A 17,244-nucleotide genomic window follows, 5' to 3' on the forward strand; every position below is an offset into this window, starting at 1 on the left:
GTGTGATCTTAAAAGGGAAAATATGATTATGTGTATCAAGTCCGTGGTGAGTGTTTATTGGACAGCGAGTGTATCAAGTCCTCAGTTAACCGATGTTTACCATACACATCATATATGGTCACGTGGGAGAAATAAGTTATTATTTATACCATATCTAAACTTAACCGTTTTAAACCCGTACGATATTAAAAATCTAGCCATCTAGTCATTATATTACTTCTGACTGAAATTTCGAGATTTTTACCTAGCGTAACATATAAGATTATTGCCGAAATGATAAAGATAAAATAATGAGTTATCAACAGTTGAAATATCAATAAGTCGCGCAATTTCAAGTAGTGACACTTGTTAAAGCATATTAAGCTAGTTACAATTGTCTTATATAATGCGTAGGTACCACTGGGCAATTTTTGCCTTGCCGATGTACTAAAGATAGAAGGCGTCGGGAACAGGTTTTCAGGTGTCCTAGGGGAGCTCCTGGGGCATCGCGAGCCATGTGGACCCATCGGGAGGTGTAGCACTATCATCGTTGCGACATTGTTTTTAAATTTATAGACAAGGAATAGAGAAATAAGATGGGTTAAACAACATTTTTTATCTTTACAAATTATTCTCTATTGTCAGTATAGTAGCTGTAGTATGAGTTTATTTAAAACGCAAATTAATTGTTTGTGAAATAGCGTGAGAATAACAGGAAAGGGGTTCTAAGTTCAAGGATAGATTGTGTCGAAAAACATGTGACGGAAATTTACGATTGCGTTATTTGGCTTATTTGACCAATCACTGTAATTATTTACATCATATTTGACTAATTAGATAATTGAAGATCCAAAGCCAAAAGCTACAAAACTATCATATTTGTGAGAATTCGTTAGACAGCAGCTTGGTTCTAGAAGGGAAAAGATGTAGAAGTTTCTATTCAGCAGACTCGCCCATATCGAGTCTGGCTGGCTAGGGTTTGAGATCGACTTTAGTATTGTAATCTATACTATGCTTATATGTATCCAGCTTGATATATAAAATGTAAAAACGAACAGTTGCATTGTTATAACTACTGAGAAGACAGACGTCTTAAGAAAACAGTAAGAAGTAAATACACCACGTGAAGCAGAAGTAAAGACAGCTAGAGGCAAATTCTAGACGATCACAAGGCTACTAAGATATGTAGTAAGAAAAGATGCATGGGTCGTATGTAGGATGTGGCGACCGATTAGGATCTCCCGCTCTCCACGTCTGACAGAAGGCCCATGGTGCTACAGAGGTCACGGAAGAACTGCGAAAAGTTCTAATGCTTGCATTGTCAGGAAAATAGATCGGGAGGCATCGATAGAGCTTTCCAGATTCACAAGGAAGTTAGTCCTACGTCTATAAAGTGATTATTTTATCGTGATTAACATAATGGGCCAATTTATTCTGGCGTTAACCGGCACGGTATTAGACTAGGAAAATAGTCCCGAAACTCGATTTGCTTATATCCGTTCTACTGCACGTCTTGGAGGCCTACATAACCATACAACTAGTGGCTGTAATCATTTATCTAGCACCTACTTACCGTTGAAAGATTTAAAGTTTGGGTTAAAGTTAAGTGAGTGTAGATCGCCAAAATGGCGACCAAAAATGTCTTTTTCGAGAGTTTTATCCTCGAATGGGCCAGATATGTGTAATAATATTTATTTTAATATGTTTTCGAGTTCCAAAAATTATACTCCAACGTGTTTCGAGCAATGGCGGCCATCTTTGATCCAATATGGCCACCATTTTGGCCGAAAATGGATAACATAAGTAAATTCTTTGATTATCCTCTGCCAAATTATTTTTCCGCCGTTTGATTGTAGGGTCTTCTGCACATTTAAACCACTCAGTGTTCCAAATACCACTTAACTGTTTGATTAAGAAATAGTAACAGCTTACTAAGTTAATCTGGCAGACAATAAGCCGTTGGGCTAACAGTAAGTAATACCCTGACATTCTTGTCCAGTGCCTGCCCCATCCAGTATTTTTCTAGTAAGATTGGGCGTCTCTACGTTCCATATATACCAAATTTGCCATACTTCTATTGGAAATAACTACCCTATAAATACTTTCGTGAGAATGTATCTTTCATATCTTAAAAGTTTACGTTAATATCTTAAAAGATTAAGGTCAAGTTGAAATTTGAAAATGTTAGTACTTTAAAAGCTCAAGTTAATATCTTAAACGGTTATATTTTAAGATATTAACTTTAAATTTCCCCCATCTACACTCGCTGCGCTCCCCCGTCTTGCCTCCGTTTCCCCTTCGTTTCAGTTCACTGTCCTTCTGGTCTCATTTACCAAATAATTCCTTAATTAATAATATAGAGTTAATTAGAGATTATAATTTTCTCGTGTATTCTCACCCATCGTCCACAGCCTTTCTTCTACTTCTCCAATCATTTTCAGGCCATTACAAACTGATAATGACGATGATATGTTAATGTGATGCTGATGATGAATTATGTTACTGTCGCAATGTAAATGTTGGGATTACATATTAGAGATCCAGATTCCCATAAATAATTTTCCCATGTATTTGATTGTGTGCGAGTCATCGATTGTTCACATACAGACTGTAAGACCTCACTTATATTGGTTCCGAAAATTAGAAGTTTCAGTGGTTGAATCAATAATAAAAAAATTCTTTCAATGAGCTACTTCTGTGGACAAAGGGGGCCTGTTCTCGGATATAGAATGTTGAACCCACCCAATTTATATTATTGATATACACTTAAAAAATCCTCGGATGTGAGTGTGTGTGTACTCGGTTGTTGGTGTTCACCATACACAAAGTCCCCATTTGTCCGTACGTCCTCGGTTGGTCACGTTAATAAAAAAAACCCCTCTTCTATCGCAATATTGCACCGCAAATCAATTATAACGGTTATGTTGTCTTTTTTCCCATGTGTGGTCAAAGGGAGAACAAAAACGTAGTTATTTACGGGTTAAAGACCACAATAAGTGTCAAGAACACAAGTCCTCGATTGTTCACATACAGTCTGTACGACCTCAGTCAGACTGGTTTAGAAAATTAAAAGTTTTAAGTGGCTGAATCAATAAAAAATGTTCTTTCAGTAGGCTGATCATGCGGTCAAAAGTCGCCTGTTCTCGGATATAGAATGTTGAACCCACTCAATTTATATTATTGATATACACTTGTAACGTCCTCGGATGTGAGTGTACTCGGTTGTTGGTGTTCACCATACACACAGTCCTCAATTGTCGGTATTAAAACATAATATGCGTCCTCTGATGATCGCATTAATAAAAGACTGTTGTATCGCGATATTGTGCCATACATCAATTTTAAACAGTTATATTGTATTTTTTCCCATGTGTGGTCAAAGGGGGGGGGGGGGGACTAACCTATGGTTCAATTTTATTTCACTATCGGACTTCTTTTCTTGTTGTGTTTGTTTCTTCGTGATCGTAATAACACTACAGAATAAATGGTTCTTACAACTTTATTGTTAAGCTGTAATGGCTTTGAAGGTTCCTCGTTCTCAATAATAATAGCTGCTAGGAATATCTGGATGAGCTCTGTTCAATCTCGCTCTACACCCTGTTTTATAGCCCCCTAATTTCTGCACATCTTATATAGCCTTGACGTTAATTTCCATCCCAAATATGGAATAAACCTCTTTATTTCACAAGACTAAAGGTGGAAACTTTACCTAGCATTTGGTCTACCAACCACATATAGAATTTGATGGATATTTTGAGAATGGTTATGATTTTACCAAACTATCACTGTTTTTTTTTATGTTCATTAAGTACGTGTGATTTGACTCTATAGACAGGGTGAAGCAACAATTTTTCAAAGAACCAAAATTGTCTTAAGGACCAAAGTGTTACATTTAGCAGTGAGAGGAAACCGGAGGGCCCGGAGAAAACCCACAAGGTTGGAAGGCGATCCTACTCCTTGTCACGTACAACCGGGAAATGGAAACCACGCCAGTTGACTCAATGACAGACCTTATGATACAGCGCGCACGCGCTAACCATTCGGCCATCCACCCCTTGCTTGATAGCGAAAATTGATTTCTCCACGTAATTATCAACTAAGTTAATATGGAAATAATCTTGTTAATTAATGAATTAAAATTAATACAACTAAAATAGTATAATTCATTTGTTATTTGTCTTATTTTAGCATCTGTCACCAACAGAAAAGAGAAATTTATTCAGGCATGAACAACGACAGATCAAAACATATGTATGAAACGGAAACATGTGGTAGTTATTAAAATACATCATTAGATTTTTATCGAATAAAGATAAAGGCTAACGAACATGGTAGGGTCGATTAACGTTACCATCCCATGCTTATACTTTCAAATTATACAGCTAAATTTAGTCCCGAAAGTCACAGCTCTCTCTCTCTCTCTCTCTCTCTCTCATACCGACACCTGTCTATTGAGGACAAAAATAAACGACTTAATAAAACGGAACGAAATTGTTTTCATTGAGCTGATTCTAATAATTAACCACAAAGAGAGTCCAACGATTGCTTTAAACTGTAATGTTCTTTTTTAATTTAAAAATACATTATGTTAGAGCTAAATCTGCCTATTACAGGTCTTTCTTTTGGCCTCAAATGTTATATTATTTATTCACTTTACAAGCCCATAATGAACTCTCCAAAACCCCACGATCGCGATTTTCAATGGATTGAAACACGATCGCCATTTAATAATCTAATTTAAAATTGAATAATCGTGACTATTTTTTAAACTATAATAGTGAGAACTGTTAACTCTTTATCTAAATCTTACATAATGCATCTTTAAAGAATTGAGTATGAGATACAAAAATAAACCAAACATATTTGCTTCCTTGGGAGAAGGGGGGGTTGGAAGGCTGAATGGTTAGCGTGCGCGCGCTGTATCATAAAGTCTGTCATTGAGTCGACTGGCCTGGTTTCGAATCCCCGGTTGTACGTGACAAGGAGTAGGGTCGCCTGTCCAACCTCGTGGGTTTTCTCCGGGTCCTCCGGTTTCCATTCCACTGCTAAAGACCCCTACGCACAAGCGAATTATTGAAATAAAATTAAACCATATGTTAGTCCCGAAATGACCTAGTTTGTGTCGAGTGGACGTTAAACTCCATTTCTCTCTCTCTCTCCTGGGAGGAGGGTGAAAAATTAACATATGATAACAGATAAAGCATTATTATTGTATTTTTAGTTATGGTACAGATAAAACTGAAAAGTGTGCGGTGGTTTCAGGTAGACTGCTCAATCTACAGCCCAGTTACGATAAAAAAAAAACCCACATAGTCTCGATTATCCAGTTTTGCACTTAATCATCAAAGAGCGTTGAGCAGCAGATCGGATTCAAATCCAGTGAAAATCCGACACATAAGATCACATTGAGTTGATTATGGTCTGGATACGTTAATTAATGTCTAATTATAAGTTAATATAACATTTCAGGCCTAAAGAAAGGCATGTAATAGGCAGATTTAGTTCTTGCATAATGTATTGTTTAAGGGAATCTACAGTCCAGTTAATCATTAATAAGGTTTTCAATTATTGTTCTTCGAATTTGTCGGATAATAATATACTTTTCTCTCTGATTTGCCGACATTTTCCCTGCAGATGTGTCTATAGTGAGTCTTACTGCGTTTACACCATGATCCAAGCCTACAGGCCAAGAGTATTCTCCCCTTTTTTTTCAAAAAAAAAATAACCCCAACCCACAAACCCATTTCTACATTTTAACATGGCCGGCGAACAAATTTCTGGTCAAGTCGCCAACTTGTGTGTACATATCATCGCTTACACATTCTGCCTTCGATAGCATGTTCATACTTGGTTGCCTGTTGCGGCGTTTCAGTCACGTGACAGATTTAACTATGATTTTCAGTTAGCCTTAGGTCTAAAGTGTCCAAAATTGGTTGATGGACTTTCGGGTCACCTTGCCAAATGTCAGTTTGGCGGTCACCTTTAAAAATTTTATTTGAAACAGTGCGAGTCGGGAAAACCTTCATAACTCCTCAGCAGTTTCACCTATGGATATGTAATATGGCTCAAAATGTTCATAATACAATTCTGTGTGTACATGATGGTTAATCAATACTATCAGTTTCCAAATAAAAGATTAATCTGATAAAAGCGACGTTTTCGATTTGTTTCATGATGTCTGTTCATAAATTTACTGGGGGCGGGGCGAATGGTTAGCACATGCGCGCTGTATCATAAAGGTCTGTCATTGAGTCAACTGGCGTGGTATCGATTCCCGTTGTACGTGACAAGGAGTAGGGCCAATTAATATTAATTGATTTGAAACTTCATAAGTATCACAGAAGTTTACTGCAGTTTTATTAGGATACAGCTTAATACGGTATTTAGTTCAGAGAGGGAATCAAACAAATCCAATGTTTAATATATTTGTGGATTTCCGTGTAAGTATTATTGTTTGGTACCATTCCTTTTGAAAGCCATCAGGGCAAGGTTTGGAGGGTGATGGGGGATTTCTTTCTATTTTGCTGGAACATTAGTTTATCCAATCATCCATCCACGAGATATTAGACATAGAGAAAAAAATCGTTTTGTTCACAAATTTCTTCTCAGACCCCCTATATGCCTGTATTGTACCACATTCCACAAGATTGTCGACTTAGAATAAATTAGATAGAATGTTTTGGGTCTAGCGGCTATTTTGGATTTCGAAATTAATGTTTTGTGATTTGTATTCGACCGATTGATAACTAAAATCGTGTGAAAGACAAAAGGGAAAAATAACGATTAATTTAAAATACGCCATTTTGAATTTCTACCATGTTTGATTTTAAAAATTCATTTTTAAAACCAGAGACATCGAAAACCATATAAAAGACATAGTAAAAGTCATATCTTATGAGTTAGTGACTGGTTATATACGGGGAAAATGCCATTATATTAGCAAATTTGGCATCCATTTTGAAACCAGGGGTTGCCAGGCAAAATACGCCCACATTTTGCAAGAGATGGATAGAGAACAAGCTAAAAACAAAGGCGATTTTTTCTACAAACAATCATGGGCTATAATCCAGAAAGTTATGGTCTGAAGTACGCAAATATGGAAAGGGACCGCGATCTTCGGGATATAAACATATATTTTAAGTTTCGTCTAGACTAGAGGGCCCATAACCTGTGTATTACACACTTTTACACAATTATAAACTGGTATTTCAGGTTTCATTAAAATCGTATTATACTTGTGGCCTCTCGAAGGACCACAATCTAAAAACGCGATTGTTCGTAAAATCTGGGTCCATAATTCAGGAAGTTACTATCCGATATGCGCGATTATCGACAGGAACCAAGATCTTTGGGTTATAAACATGTATTTCATGTTTCATCGAAATCGGATCAAAATTGTGACCTCTAGAGGGTCCACAAACTTGATATACCATATGTTAACACTATTTGCGAACGAGGGGTGGCCATTTTGTCCGACAATTTTGGTCCGATTTTCACGAAATTCGAACTCAACCGACATTGTGGTGTAACGGGGATATATTCGAACGTGTTTTTAAATCTAAAAACGCGATTTTTCTTAAAATTAGGGGCCATAATTCAGGAAGTTATGATTTGATATGCGCGAATATCTACAGACACCAAGACCTTTGGGTTATAAACATTCATTTCAAGTTTCATCAACATCAGATGACAATTGTGACATCTAGGGAATTATTGAAATAGAAATTGAACCATGTGTTAGTCCCGAAATGACCTAGTTTGTGTTGAGTGGACATTAAACCCCATTTCTCTCTCTCTAACGATAAGTACAGTTACTAATCATCTGTTTTCAGAAATGCGGGCACTTTTTTCAGAAGAGAGGGCACATAGCCACAAACACCCCTATACCCTAGTAGGAAATCTCATCGGATTCGAGCTTTATCACCCATTTCCGGTTTCTTTTGTTTTTGCATATATGACTATAGTGCACCTTGGCCGGGGCCCCTGAGATCTTGAGTTCCTCGGTTCCAGCTTGCCAAGCATGTGGGTAAATCTGGCACCGCATGTCAGTGGTGTTTGAATGGGTGGCCTGTCAATGACCAGCATCTACCGAGGTTCCGTGTACACGTTGTTTGAAATACACGTAAGGAAACATCGACACTTGGAGTTCGATGTTGAGTAGGCGGAAGCGCTGCTGTCAGGGCAATACATCCCCAGCCCACCCCTGTCCCTCAGCATTACCTCATTGTGTTTATTCGTTTTCCACTGCAGTGCGTATTTGAACTCAGTGCAATTTAAAAATGTGCTTTTCCATTGCAGGTATTCGGTAGAAGAAAGCAAGTTGGCTTATTTCTACTCACTGCAGTGATAGTTTATTTTGTGGTACTAAATATACGTCCTGTTCACCACACCCTGTTCAATGATGGACAAATGTTTCAATCACCTGACTTGCACGAGAATCAGTATTGTGAGTTGCTACTGAAACGCCCAAATGAAACCCTCATAAGACAAGCTTTACATTACACACAACTACACCCAAGAAAATCTATAATCCCAGACGCTTACCCATCTTATACGTCTAATTGCACCAGATATGTAACCAATAGAGGGTACCTGCTAAAAAACAGTACTGAAGTGGAGAAGAAGTTCCCCGTCGCATTTACTTTACTGGCTTACAAGCACGTGGAACAAATAGAACGACTGCTAAAGGCTATTTATAGACCGCATAATGTCTATTGCGTCCATCTTGATAAGAAAGCATCGCCAAGTGTATTTTTGGCTCTTCACTCCATTATTTCGTGTCTTCCTAATGTTTTCATGGCTTCCAAAAGAATTTTTGTTACCTGGGGACAATTCAGTGTTTTGGAACCAGAAATAAACTGTCTGAAAGAACTATTTGTTCACAAAGTAAAGTGGCGATATGTGATCAATTTAACAGGACAGGAATACCCTTTAAAAACGAATTATCAGCTTGTTCGAATTCTGGAGGCTTTTAAAGGGGCGAATGACATACGAGGGTCAGCGAAAGAGTAAGTATAGTACACTATCCTTATCGCCAGAAGTAGTATCAGTTTGTCCACCATCCTCATAGTCGTACGGGCTCGATGACACACTGATCCGCAGTGAATATTTGCTTGGCCGCGACAATCACTGATAAGGATGACATTGATGCGGCTTAATGAGCTAGAAATATTAACTTTTTTCCTGCGACAAATTAAATTCTAAAACATTTTTTGTATATATTGGAAAAATAAATAAAGGGGTTTGACGTATTTGTAGGTAAAAATTATTTCCGATTTAGTGTAAATGGGTATTAAATTGACTAAAATGCAGCATTCTCTCCGAAGCAGTTATGTCTTATGTAAACAATGCACGCGCCATTCAGCCAATGATTCACACCGCGTGCTGTGACAGCACGTGTTAAGGCAGTCATCTATGACAGAGATATTATACGAGACGCGTAATTCTCTGTGAAACAGATTGGCTCGATGACTGTTACGTCGGGGGCAGAACCCGAAATTCCCGAAGACATTTTGGGTTACAGACGGCAGCGCCGGTCTTCTGCGAGAGGCGAAGGAACGGATATTACCGTGTATCGACCCGCAAAGAAAATTTCGAAAAACTTTTCTTTTAATTAAATACCACGAATTTGTACTGCATTGACTATGGATGGTTGGAATTCAGTTCGGCATAGAGTGAGATTTCTGTTACAAAACAATTAGACAACTTTGAAGTTGCTTAACTCACGGGCTAAAATAGCAGAAAAACGCGTTTGCGGGGGTTATATTTTGAAAACTTTCTCCGGGAGCGTGAGGCCCCCATACCCTGCGACGATTGATTGGTTGTTTGGATTCAGGTCAACCATCTAAGGTAGGCTATAATGGACCACATTGAAATTGCTGTATTCAAGGGCTGGGATAGCCGGAAAACGCGTTTGTGGCAGTTATATTTATTGATTTCGGGCACTTTATTTTGCCAACTAGATGAAATAATAATTTTTGTTTTCACTTTACCCGTCTACACGAAAGGTCATAAAATGCTCCCCCCCCCCCGACTTGTACGCCTATGACCATCATAATGAGCGGGGGTGAACGGTGGTTAACGGGATAAGATGTTGACTCGTTCGTCTGGAGGTCGCGGGTTCGCTCCCGGTTGTCTAGTCGTTCGGATGGGACGAACAACCGAGGTTCCGTGTATACATTGGCGTGCACGTACAAGATGCCTTGGCGGTTGGAATTCGATATAAGAGTAGGCCGTAGCCCGTCTTCATTCTCCCAATCGGTGCAAAACAGTAGGACGTTAAACCCCATTTCGTTTCATTTCATTTCCTTGAGATCTGCACCATCAGCATCCCTATTAAAGGTGCATTATGTAAGAGATATTGCATGTCTATTTTCTAGCTTCTAATGTTATGAATTATGATTTAGACATTTTTTCACTTGAAAAGCCCATAACTCTCTATGCCATAAAGAGGATTATAACATTAAATAATCTAATCGAGACTTTGTTTATTGCTGTAGCAATGATTCATGACGATCGAGACTATCCTGTCCCATCTTCAAACACTGATAACTTCGCCCCAAAATAAAGTAATTTGACTGAAATTTTCAGTATATTAACCATTATCTATTTTTGAACTAGTATAGAAGGAACGACCAGTATCTAAATCAGTGATTCTCAACCAGTGTGCCGCAGAATTTTGAACGGCACACTAAGAAAATGCGAAATACCACATGATCCCAATTGAGTATTCACTGGTGTCTACTGATAAGTTCATATCTGTGTTTTTTCTTTATTTAGTTCGAGTCCGTCTATGTGTCTATTACCAGTCTCTGTCTACGGTTTCATAGCCAGGTGTGCCGCTATGTTTTCATGTGTTCCAAGGTGTGCCGTTGGCAAAAAAAGTTTGAGAACCACTGATCTAAATCTTACACAATGCATCTTTAATATGATATGTATTAACAACAGTTTCATCACCAACTCCACAGTTCATCATCCTCATCTCATTACAATCGATATTTCCTTCTTAAAGAGTGTAATTCCTGAAACCCTACTGTTTAGGATTTTTTTTTTATTGCAGGTTAAACAGAGAACGTATTGCAGGCCGACCCCGTGCTCCGCATGGTATCACCCCGTGTAAAGGGCCTGTGCATTTTACAGCTTCCAGGGAATTTATTGACTACGTTTTGCATAATAAAACGGCTACAGATTTTTTACGGTGGTGTAAACTGACAGGCATACCTGACGAAACATACTTCACATCCTTAAATAATAACAAACATCTTCAAATACCCGGATCGTACACAGGTATCAACTGCTATATTTAAATTAAAACAAAACTGAGATCTTTGGGATCTAAACACTTATTTTAAGTTTAAAAAAAATCGGACAAAAATAGTGACCTCTAGAGGAGGGTCAACAACCTTTGTATTAAGTACTTTTATACTAAAAGTATAAAATTGTGATAAAAAGGATACTAAAAAGGGTAAAAATTGTGACATCTAGAGGGTTCCGAGGCTAAAAATGTGATTTTTCGTACAATCTTCGGCTATAATCCAGAAAGCTATGGCTTGATATGCGCGAATACCGAAAGGGGCCGAGATCTTTTGGATATAAACTCATATATTTTAAGCTTCTTCAAAATCGGATAAAAATTATGATCTCTGCAGGGTCCACAGTCTTGATATTACATACTTTTACACTATTTGTATTCAAGGAGCGCCATTTTGTTGGAGAGTTTCGGTCGGATTTTCACGAAACTCAACCATCATTAGGGTGTAATGGCGATACATGTCGTATAATTAAACGGTTTTTAAAATTAAATAGAAATTGTGACTTGTAGGGGGTTCACAAGCTAAAAACGCGATTTTTCGAACAATCAGTGGCCATAATCCAGGTGGTTACGGTCCGATAAGGTTTTTAACATGTGCTAGTTAGATCACAGAGTCTGCCATTGAGTCAAGTGGCGTAGTTTCATTCTCCGCTTGCACGCGACAAGCAGTAAGATCGCCTGTCCAACCTCGTGTGGTTTCTAACAGCTAAAGACTCCTACGCGTAAGCCAATTACTGAAATAAAATTGAAATGCCCTAGTTTATCACGAGTGGACGTTAAACTCCATTTCTCTCTCTCTATATATATATATATATTACAGGTACTATTGAGAACAGAAGAAGGGACTATTTTACACGGCATAAAATCTGGTTTAACAAGACTGAATGTGGTAGTAAACGGTTTGTTCGTCAAATTTGTATCGAGGGTGTCGCCGATTTACATGTGTTGACAACAGGCAATAAGCTTTTTGTTAATAAATTAAACTATGAATTCGAACCCCTCGCTTACGATTGCTTAGAACATTGGTACTTTAATAAGGTTCAATCAGAAATGAGAGGTAGATTAGAATTTGATACCACTGTATACGAAAAAAGTACTGTTGTCAAATATAGATATATACCTAAAAAAATAACAACAATCAATGACGAGCTATCCAATCCACAATGAATGGTCAACAATTCCCCGCGCAATTCGCCATTTGGGGTATTTCATAGGTAATGAACAGAATCGACAGAAATACATTGGCTCGTGGTATCTGGATATGGCAAGCTTTCAATGGCATTAAAAATATTTATTTCTTATCATGCATTTTTGTTTGCTTTGTTTATATTTAAGGCCATAACACCAACCATGACAACCATAAGTGACGTACATGATTTCCATGGATAGTAGTTAATCAGGAGATAGAAGACTATAGTCAGGGTCACCATAAGATGCCAACCATAATCACATCTCCAAATATGTCACCATATATATATATACTCTTCAAAAAAAAAAAAGAAACACATAGTGACATTTCGTCGTCGGTATACCCACGCTCTACCATCGTCTCAGGAACCAACTGTTCTTCAGCGTTGCTGTGGCCATAACCTGTATGTCTGAACCCGTTGAAGTCGGATTTGACGGTGTCGGCGTATTTCAAAACAACAGCTCTGTCTCGTAATACGGCTTCACGTAAGCGTCTATGGACTGTCTGGTCCGAGATTCTACGCCGTAGAAGTCGCTGTTGTGAGCCATTTCCGCAAATAACGTAACGGGGTGTGACGGTCCAGGGCAGGTGGGATCACTCTTGTTTGACCTGAGCTAGGCGGTACCTATCCCAAAGGCGAAAAATGGCACTCTGGGAAACATTCAGCAGTCTGGCTACATCTGTCTGGTATTCACGTGCTTGTAACCGACCAATAGCGTTGTTGCGTTGGTCTTCGTTCAATTCTTCGTTAAGTGTTTACATGTGCAACTGATTTTGAAACCGAGATCCCCGGGATTTTAAAGGACTTGTATTTTGGTTTCCTGCGAAAAGCTTGCGAAGTTGTTAAAATCATGTGTCTTGGTGCAATCAAGCCAAAAAGAAAATTTCGGCAAAAAGTATGACCAGTCACAACTAGTGACCTTACATTTAAAACCAACCATGAATTTCTTTTCTCCTTACATAATGACATTAAAAACAAGTAAGATCTATGCCTATGGAAAGAACGACCCCGTTCAAATAAAAAAATGATGAAAAATAGGCTGTGCGTTTCTTTTTTTGAAGAGTATGTATAATAATACAGACACTAAAATGTTCCAGTGGGGCATCATTAATATGGGGCATATATATTATATCAATTTATATACCCCACCAATTTGATGCCCCATTTTGTTAATAGCATAATGGAATTGGGGCATATAATTTCTATACCCCATAAAACACCAAATTTCCGCCTGTAAGCACCCAGAAGCACCTACCGGCGGGTTCCGAGATTGGGTATTCTTGGCGTATATTGACCCCGGGGAGTCCCCTGGTGCCCACAAAATTTTCTCCCTTGACCGAAAGTGGATGAAATCGAGCTATGTTGCACGAAAAGGCCACTGGGAATGAACGGAAGTGAATTCTGAGAACATACCCGGATTGGCAGGTCTTAAAAACCTGTCCGGCCATTTGACCTGATATAAGACTATATCGTACCTTTAATGTGTCTTTAACAGTTTTAATGCATATCATTTCGATTGTCCCTTTAACAGTTTTAATGCATAAGACCATGGGAAGTACTATAGGTGTACGAAAGTGCATTAGCGCCGAAATGGACCAATATTGTACCTAGTGTAAATATCGTAACAGATCTAAAACGGTTTGCGACCGACATAAACTTTGATATTCAAGAGGCCAGAGAAAATTTTAAATGTAGACGCTAGAAGAGAGGATTATCTGCAATTAGTTGTTGTTAGACATGAATCTAGAAGAGTGGTTTTCAACCTTTTTAGCCAACGGCACACCTTGGAACACATGAAAAAATAGCGGCACACCTGGCTACTATATATATTTGAATTTTGCAAAATAAAAACATGGAAAGTCAGACGGCATACAACTGTAGACACAGACTAGTCATAGCCACATAGAATGACTCAAAATAAATAAATAAAAACACAGCTATAGTCAATCTGCTTCACAGAGAATTACGAGTCTTAGCGGCCTAGCAAATATTCACTGCGGATCAGTGTGAGCTATAGTAGACACCAGTGAATGCTTAATTGGGATCACGTGGTTTTTCACATTTTCATGTGCTCGATTCACAGTCCAGAACGTCCCGAATTGACAGAATTGCAATCGAGTAACGCGGAATTCAGTTCTGTCAGTCCCAACAACGGAGGTGGTGTGAGTAGAATCGTGACGTAATTAAAAGGTTTCGGCTGCATGGTTGGTTGAGATATTTACTTATTCAGTCAACGCATGCGCTGTAGCCCGAAATCATCTTTTCACTCGATTGTCACTATTTTTGGAATTGAAGGAATTCAATTCCGGAACGTTCAATCGAGTACCCCCTTATAGTGTGCCGTTCAAAATCGAAGCGCGGCACACCGGTTGAGAATCACTGATCTAGAAGGTATAGGAAGAATATGTGTATATCAGTATGTCGGTATGGGTCACGCACGTGCATACGTGGCGCGTGGCTTGTCTTTAGCTGTGGTTGATAACTCCAATACCGTAATAAATGTCTGTTTGTCTTTAGCTAAATCTACCTATTGCAATTCTTTCTTTAGGCAATAAATATATGTTATCTAAATATTAATTAGACACTAATTAACTTATCCAGACCATAATCAACTCTCGATGTTATCGCTATCCTGCGATATTCACTGGATTAGGATCCGATTTGCTGCTCAACTTTCATTCCTGATTAAATCATGAAATGGACTTTAGTAATGATGGTCGAGGCTAGGCCGAACATTCAATCGCTAAATTCTTAGTTCAGTTTTTAACTATTATAGTGAGAACTGCCAGCTCTTTATCTAATCTTCCATAATGTATCTTTAATAATATTGCGTGAGCCTGTCAGCCTTTGTTGTTCAACAATCTAACGTGGAACATACACCAAGGCAATCTGTTTCACAGAGAATTACGAAAGTCTTCTAATACTGTAGCGGACTAGCGAATATTCACTGCTGATCAGTGTGCCACCAAGGTTGCCTTATTTATTTCTACTGTGTCGACAAAAAGTAAAGTGAATGTTTTCTTTAATAATTTGTGTGAGCCGTTTTCAGCCTTGTTGTTCCGTTATCTAACATTGAACATACACCAGGGTAGTCTTATGTTAGTATACCGCGCCGGCAAGTAGTAAAGCGAATGTTTTTCTTTTATAATTTTGGGTGAGCCTCTTCAGCCTTGTTTCTGTTTAGCCTTGTTCCACAATCTAACATGTAACATACACCAAGGTGTGGAAGCGAATTAAAGGGCTTACCTGTGTGGAAGCAAATTAAGGGTGCTTATGTGGAAGCAAATTAAGACGGATTACCGCGTGGAAGCGATTAGAGAGGATTGCCGTTGTAAAATCAAAGAAAAGGGGCACCTCAATACGGGTTTAGTGTAGTCATCTAAAATAGTATATATGATCTTTTAGCCTGGGGCATTAAAATTAGCTATTCCTCTGAAATCATTGGTGTTAGCAATTTATCGCGTCTGCAACCACGAAGATGTCCCAAAATGGGAACTGAAGGTATAAAAGTTCAAAAATGGGGTACAACGGAAATATGTGGTGGGATGAAGTGTGTTGTGGGGCGAGGTGTGTTGTGGGTTGAGTTAGTATTGAGTGTTTCAGATGTTAATAAAGTTCATAGTTTTGTCATTGTCTTAGTTTTGATATTCGTAAACTGGTTCCGGAGTGGAAGCACTGTGCCTGCAATACTTACATCTATAGGCAAGGAGGTACTATCGGAGGAAAGTATACTAATGATTGGTGATGACCATATTATTCCCGATCTGTAGATTTGTGAAAGACGACAAGGCATTGGACCCAAGTTGGGTTACTTCACGAGAATTAACATTAGAGAGAGAATTGAGGATTAACGTCCCCGCGATACGAACTAGGTATTTTCGAGACTAACATGTTTTCCATTTATTTCAATAATTCGATCGCGCTTTTGGGGTCTTTAAATCCGAGGAGGACCCGGAGAAAACCCACGAGGATGGACAGGCGATCCTACTCCTTGTCACGTACAAGCGAGCAATCGAAACTACGCCACTTGACTCAATTACAGACCTTATGATATAAGTCTCGATTATTCAGGAATGATTTACAACTCATAGTAAAACAACAAGGAATGAATGGTAAACCCTGAAACTCCAACTCACATTACTTTTATACAGACTTAAAAACACAATCAAAGAATGTGAAATCATATAGATAAATCTCGCGATTATTCTAATCCATGTGAATCACGATCATCCGGTGATCAAGAGAGTTGATTATAGATCCGCCATGTAAGTAAATAAATGTCTAAATAAATGTTTATTTAACATCTGAAGCCAAATTAAAGACCTGTAATAAGCTGATTTAGTGCTTGCATAAATTAGAGTCTACATTAATATATGATCGAATTTTATCAATGTTACGCAGATGAGAATTACCTCATTTACGTATTGCATGGGATTTAAAACGTCCCACTTTTCTGCATTGTGTTATGAGGGAATGTTCACCTGGACAGTGGCGTTTCCGCCTACTCTTCAACAACAAATACATGTCTTTAACGTACACACCCACTTATACACGGGACCTCGTTTTTTGTCCCATCCACACGACTAGGCGCTGTTCCTAGCCAGTTTTTTCGTCTTGCACCACTGACAAGGGAAACCAGACTGGAAAATCCTAAGGACAACATCTGGATCTAGCCCGTGACCTCCGGATTATTGAGCTAGCGCATTAGGAATAAGATCATAGGTTTTTCCTGGTCGACTCAATTAACAATATAATTTCCAATTT

The 17,244-nt window shown here is 38.4% G+C and overlaps 1 long non-coding RNA gene across 1 annotated transcript; it reads left to right on the plus strand.

Moving 5' to 3' along the window:
- Window positions 1–8,711: 8,711 nt before the first annotated feature.
- On the plus strand, window positions 8,712–12,550 carry LOC126829747 (uncharacterized). The gene is made up of 3 exons (XR_007683509.2): window positions 8,712–8,987; window positions 11,039–11,265; window positions 12,111–12,550. It is a non-coding gene; the product is annotated as an uncharacterized LOC126829747 (long non-coding RNA).
- Window positions 12,551–17,244: the final 4,694 nt, after the last annotated feature.

The sequence above is a fragment of the Patella vulgata genome, chromosome 8 (genome assembly GCF_932274485.2).
Source record: "Patella vulgata chromosome 8, xgPatVulg1.2, whole genome shotgun sequence".
In the NCBI taxonomy this organism is placed as follows: domain Eukaryota; kingdom Metazoa; phylum Mollusca; class Gastropoda; family Patellidae; genus Patella; species Patella vulgata.